This window comes from Zea mays, chromosome 3, assembly GCF_902167145.1.
Source record: "Zea mays cultivar B73 chromosome 3, Zm-B73-REFERENCE-NAM-5.0, whole genome shotgun sequence".
Lineage (NCBI taxonomy): Eukaryota > Viridiplantae > Streptophyta > Magnoliopsida > Poales > Poaceae > Zea > Zea mays.
The window spans coordinates 86,198,566-86,205,240 of record NC_050098.1 but is presented as its reverse complement, the minus strand read 5'-3'; positions in this window follow the sequence as shown (position 1 = coordinate 86,205,240).

The window sequence follows — 6,675 nt, the reverse complement described above, 5'->3', positions numbered from 1 at the left end:
GCGCATGGAGGAGCATACCAAGCATTCCTACAACATTCCTAAGCACCAAGACATCGATTCCGCGCATTTGGTTCATTGTGATAGCATCTAGAGCTCTTGTTGAGTTGTGAACTCATTGAGTTGTGTTGCGAGCTCTTGTTGCGACTTGTGTGCGTGCTGTTGCTCTGATTTTGAGTCTTGTGTGCGTTGCTAGTTCCTCCCTTACTCTGTATTTCTTTGTAAATTTCAAGTGTAAGGGCGAGAGGCTCCAAGTTGTGGAGATTCCTCGCAAACGGGATATTGAAAGGCAAAGCAAAACACCGTGGTATTCAAGTTGGTCTTTGGACCGCTTGAGAGGGGTTGATTGCAACCCTCGTCCGTTGGGACGCCACAACGTGGAGTAGGTAAGCGTTGGTCTTGGCCGAACCACGGGATAAACCACTGTGTCATCTCTGTGTTTGATCTCTTGTGGTATTGTGTTTTGTTGAGACTCCTCTCTAGCCACTTGGCGATTATTGTGCTAACACTTAACAAGTTTTTGTGGCTATAAGTTTAAGTTTCACAGGATCACCTATTCACCCCCCCTCTAGGTGCTCTCAGCTTGCACGAGAGGGCTTTCCCCGCATTTTGTGGGAGGTACTTCAGGGGGCCGGATACACAACACCTCCTCAGTACGCGGTGCAGCAGTTCGAGAAGCACCGAGTGCCCCGCTGTAGGGTGAGGATGACCTTGGAGCCTCATCCCCTGCAGCGAGGCTGGCGTTCACTGGACTCTGAGTCCTTTGGATATCGGGCTGAGGACACGATTGAAGCAATTGCTCTCCACGGGTTGACCACTTTCTGCGGATTCCACCCCTTGGAGCTGTCCACCCACCCCATTGGTTTGTTCCCCACGAAGAGGGAGGGCGACCCAATGTGGAAGGATCGGGTGGAGCATGCCAAGGACATCTGGGCTATCTACCCAGGTCAGACTGCTCACTTGACAGTACGGTGCATGAATGCCCTGTACCGTCTGCAAGTGATGTGTGGTGAAGCAATGTCCCATCTGATGGCATTGTTGGAGGCAACAAAGATCACCCTGGACAACAGAGAGGAGCTCGTGGTTGATTTGTCCACTAAGATGGTGGAAAAGGACTTGCAGGTGGAGCAACTATCCAATGAGATCCAAGAGCTGGAGGAATTAGTGGGGACCAGGGAGAACACCATCGAGGTTCTCGAAGATCAGGTTATTAACACCCAGCAGCAGCTTGCCGAGGCGAATGAGCACCTGGATATGCATCACCAGGAGATCCAGGATATGGAGGCCAACGAGGGCGTCGACATTGAGGGAGGAGAGGAGCCTGCCTCTAGCTTGGACACTGCTGGCTCAGGGAGACCACCTTCCCCCGAGTCGAGTGTTGCCTCGTTCGCCCATTAGGTATCAGGAGTAGGGTTAGAAGTCGGCGATGGTAGGACTCCTCACAGCTAGCTTAGCTTTTGCACCCTTGGGGTACTAGGCTAGATAGAGTTGAGTCTTTTTGTGACCATTGATGTAATCGTGATAAACTCTTTTGGAAGCATGGTTGATGGATAATGACAGTTTTAAATTGGGAAGAAAATGTTTATGCCTTTTTAAATCCTTTATGTTTATGTCAGAATCTATCAATTCGCCTTTTGACTCTTTCGCCGCGAGTAAACCGTAAACTTGAAGATGTGTTATTGAGGATATATGTGATTTTTCAGATGGCCGGGAGAGCGCGTCGTGGCCAGAATGAGCGCGTTCCTCCACCGCCGCCACCGCCTCCCACTCTGCAGGAGCTAATGGCTCAGCAGAATGAGATCTTGAGGCAGCTAGCTCAGCGTCAGCCACCACCTCAGCACTATGGTGGTGGAGATCATCAGCGTCACCCCGCGGCAGCTACCTACCAGGAGTTCCTCAGTACCCAGCCACCATTATTCACCAGGGCAGAGGACCCACTTGATGCAGATGTGTGGTTGAGAGTAGTGGAATCCAAATTCCCGCTACTCCATGGAATTTGCTCAGAGGTCACTAAGGTCAGGTTCGCCACCCAGCAGCTTCGCGGGCCTGCAAGGACTTGGTGGGACCATTTTCTTGCCATGCAGCCAGATGACCGAGAGGTGGAATGGAGAGAGTTCAAGGCAGCTTTCAGGGGACACCACATACCAGCCGGGATTATGGACCGAAAGCTCAACGAGTTTCTGGCACTCACTCAGGGCAACAGGACAGTATTGCAGTACGCTCAGGCTTTTAATGACCTATGCCAGTATGCTGGATATCATGCAGATACAAACGAGAAGAAGAGAGACAGGTTCAGGAGGGGGCTCAGCACTAAGCTCCGTGACCGTCTCAATACCGTCAGGGCCAACAGCTACAATGAGTTGGTCAACATGGCCATCTCCCAGGAGGACTGTATCACAGCTCGTCAGGCAGAAACGAAGAGGAAGACCCCTGTGGCAGGACCCTCAGCTCAGCCACAGCGCTTCAGGATTGTGTCTGACACTCAGAGCAGGGGACCTCAGCAGCAGCAAGGACGATGGGTGATCCGACCACAGCAGCAGCAGCAGCAGGCACCCAACCGTACTCAGTTTCTAGCTCAAAGGAACAATCAACAGCAGCAGCAGTATCGCTAGGCAAATGACAACAGGTGTTTCACATGCGGCAACACCAGACATTATGCCAAGAATTGCCCTAGGAACCAGTAGGGGCAGGCGGTTAATCAGAATCAAGGCAAGAGACAGAAGGTGCAAGTGAGGCAAGGCAGGCTGAACTTCACCACCATGGCTGATATTCCAGAGGGAGCACCCGTCATGACTGGTATCTTTACAGTTTTGAATTATCCTGCTATTATTCTTTTTGATTCCGGTGCATCACACAGCTTTATCAGTGCCAAATTTAGTGCCAAGTGTCAATTGCCTTTTCACCACACCAATGGGGGTATCACAATTTCGACGCCAGGAGGCAGGGTTGCCACCTATCAAGTCAACAGACATGTGCCCATAAAGTTTGGTAGTCTAATAATTAAAACCACCCTCCTCATTTTGGGTTTGGATAGCGTGGATATTATATTGGGAACTAACTGGTTAACCAGGCACCAAGCAGTTATTGATATTGCAGCTAGGGCCATTGAGGTGCACTCACCAACTTGTGGTGAAACTACACTATATTTGCCGACCAGGGATGCACCCGTTCTTGTGCCTTCGTAATGATAGAATCCCTAGTGGAAAAGATCCCAGTGGTCTGTGACTACCCAGATGTCTTTCCGGATGAATTGCCCGGGATGCCACCTGACCGAGACATTGAGTTCGCCATTGAATTGCAACCCGGGACTGCTCCTATCTCCAAGAGACCTTATAGGATGCCTCCCGTGGAATTGGCAGAATTGAAAAAGCAACTGCAGGAGTTGTTGGACAAGGGGTTTATTCGCCCAAGTACTTCACCTTGGGGATGTCCTGCCTTATTCGTGAAGAAAAAGGATGAGAGTTTGAGAATGTGTGTTGACTACCGCCCTCTCAATGCGGTGACCATCAAGAACAAATACCCACTGCCCCGCATTGATGTTTTGTTCGATCAGTTGGTGGGAGCCAAGGTATTCTCCAAAATAGACCTTCGCTCGGGTTACCATCAGATCAAGATCCGTGCCAGTGATATTCCAAAGACGGCTTTCTCTACCAGATATGGGCTCTATGAATTTTTGGTGATGTCTTTTGGGCTGACCAATGCCCCGGCATATTTTATGTACTTGATGAACTCAGTATTCATGCCAGAGCTGGACAAATTCGTGGTCGTTTTCATTGACGATATTCTGGTGTATTCCAAGAATGAAGCCGAGCACACCAAGCATTTGCATACTGTACTTCAGAGGCTGCGTGATCATCAGTTGTATGCCAAGTTGTCTAAATGTGAATTCTGGCTGAAGGAGATTAAATTCTTGGGTCACACAATTTCTCAGGATGGGATATCAGTTGATCCTGAGAAGGTACAAGAGGTAATGGATTGGAAACCCCCGACTACAGTGAGGCAGATTCGGAGTTTTCTGGGATTGGCAGGGTATTATCGACGATTTATTCCGGATTTCTCCAGAATTGCCAAACCAATGACTGAACTGTTAAAGAAGGGAGCCAAATATGATTGGAGCCAGAAGTGCGAAGATGCTTTTCATACACTAAGGCAGCACTTGACAACAGCCCCAGTGCTGGCTCAACCTGACAACACCAAGCCCTTTGAAGTTTATTGTGATGCTTCCAGTACAGGATTGGGATGTGTCTTAATGCAAGATAACAGAGTAATTGCTTATGCTTCCCGAGCACTCAAACCCCATGAGCAGAACTACCCTACACATGATCTGGAGTTGGCAGCTGTGGTTCATGCTCTCAAGATATATGGATACACTACTTGATGGGAGCTCACTGTAACATTTACACTGATCACAAGAGCCTCAAATACATTTTCACTCAGGCAGACCTTAACATGAGGCAGAGGAGATGGTTAGAATTAATCAAGGACTATGATTTGGAGGTGCATTACCACCCTAGTAAAGCCAATGTTGTGGCCGATGCCTTGAGCAGAAAGGCCCAGTGCAATTGTATGAGCATGGATGCAAGAGTTACCACCCTATGTGATGAATTGTGCAAGCTAAACCTGGAAGTTGTTTCTTCAAGTGATTTAAACTATATCTCGGTGGAGCCCACATTGCAAGAGCAAATAGTCAGGGCCCAGATTGAAGACAAGGGTGTTCAGGTTATCAAAGAAATGATCAAGCAGAAGGCAGAGAAATACAAGTGCTTCCGTCAGGACAGCAAGGGAATTCTATAGTTTGGAGATCGATTGGTTGTTCCCAAGGACCCTGAGCTCAGAAAGAAGATATTGGATGAAGCCCACCTTTCCAAATTCTCCATGCACCCTGGTAGCAACAAAATGTATCATGATCTCAGATCTTTATATTGGTGGACCAGAATGAAAAGGGAGATTGTCAAGTACATATCCGAGTGTGACACCTGCCAGAGGATCAAAGCTAGTCATTTGAAGGCAGCAGGCCCTTTGCAACCCCTTCCCATACCATCTTGGAAATGGGAGGACATTTGCATGGACTTTATCGTAGGATTGCCCAATACTTCCAGGCACCATGATTCCTTTTGGGTTATTGTGGACAGATTGACCAATACTGCTCATTTCTTACCAGTGCATACCACCCACAAGACAGAGAAGTATGCGGAAATTTATGTTGATCAAATAGTGCGATTGCATGGTATTCCGAAGACCATTGTGTCTGACAGAGGAGCACTGTTCGTGGCACTCTTTTGGGAACAGCTGCAAGAATCACTTGGGACCCAGGTAATACGAAGCTCAGCATACCATCCCCAAACCGATGGCCAGACAGAAAGGGTAAACCAGATTTTGGAAGATATGTTGCGGGCATGTGCACTACACTACGGAAAGGATTGGGACAAGTGTCTATCTTTGGCAGAGTTTTCTTATAATAACAGCTATCAGTCCAGTCTAAAGATGGCACCTTTTGAAGCCTTATATGGGAGAAGGTGTAGGACCCCGCTGAATTGGTCTCAAGCAGGGGAAAGAGAAATATTTGGGCCAGATTTGGTACTTGAGGCGGAAAAGAAGGTCAGAGTTATTACAAAGAACTTGGAAGCTGCTCAGGCCAAGCAAAAGAGCTACCATGACAAGAGGTGGAAGCCTCTACAATTTGAAGTAGGAGATCATGTTTATCTTAAGGTGTCACCCACCAAGAGTGTCCAGAGATTCGGGATCAAGGGCAAGTTAGCTCCTCGCTACATTAGACCCTACAGAATCAAAGCAAGTTGTGGACCCGTAGCCTATCAATTGGAATTGCCACCTCACATGTCAGCCATTCATGATGTGTTCCATGTATCTCAGCTACGGAAATGTGTTCGCCTACCCACCGAAGTGCTACCTGAACCAGACATGGAGATAGAACCAGACCTGTCCTATCAAGAATACCCCATCAAGGTATTGGATCAGAAGGAGAGATCAACACGGGCAAGGTCAATCAGAATGTATAAAGTTCAGTGGAGTCACCATTCAGCAGAAGAAGCTACATGGGAGACTGAGGATTTTCTACGCTCTCGCTTCCCCGACTTTCTACCCAAAGGAGTCGGTATGTAACCCAAAACCCCACCCCCACCTGCCCTTTGAATACAATTATAAGAAAAACTTAGGTAACAAGGATAGTCTAAGTTGTGGATTTAACTTAAAAAGGGCTTCCTTCTGAAGTTGCAAAGAGAATGACATTCGAAGAGCAGTTAACAAGAGAAACTTGAGTAAAAGAAGGAATAGCACACCCACGCGCTTTCTTAGCACCCCTCTAGAGGACTCTGCCTAAAATCACGAGACGAGATTCCTTTAAGGGGGAGGGTTGTAACACCTCAGGTGTTACCATGGCTAGGGCACACCTATGCACTAATGACTATGATCATATGTGGAAGAAACTTAAGGAGCAAAAGTGTAAGGGCCTTGGAAGCTAGGTTTTAACCAAGAGATGTGGATGACCAAAAGCATTACCCAAGTTGTGTGCACTTATCACTTTGGACAAGGGGGGAGTAAACCCTAAACCTCTCTTGAATCCTATCTTCTAAGCACCTTGGTTAAAGGGGAGAGTTTAAGCAAAGGTGCAAGTCATGACCAAACCTTTGGCACAAAGTTAAGTAACTTATTAACCTACAA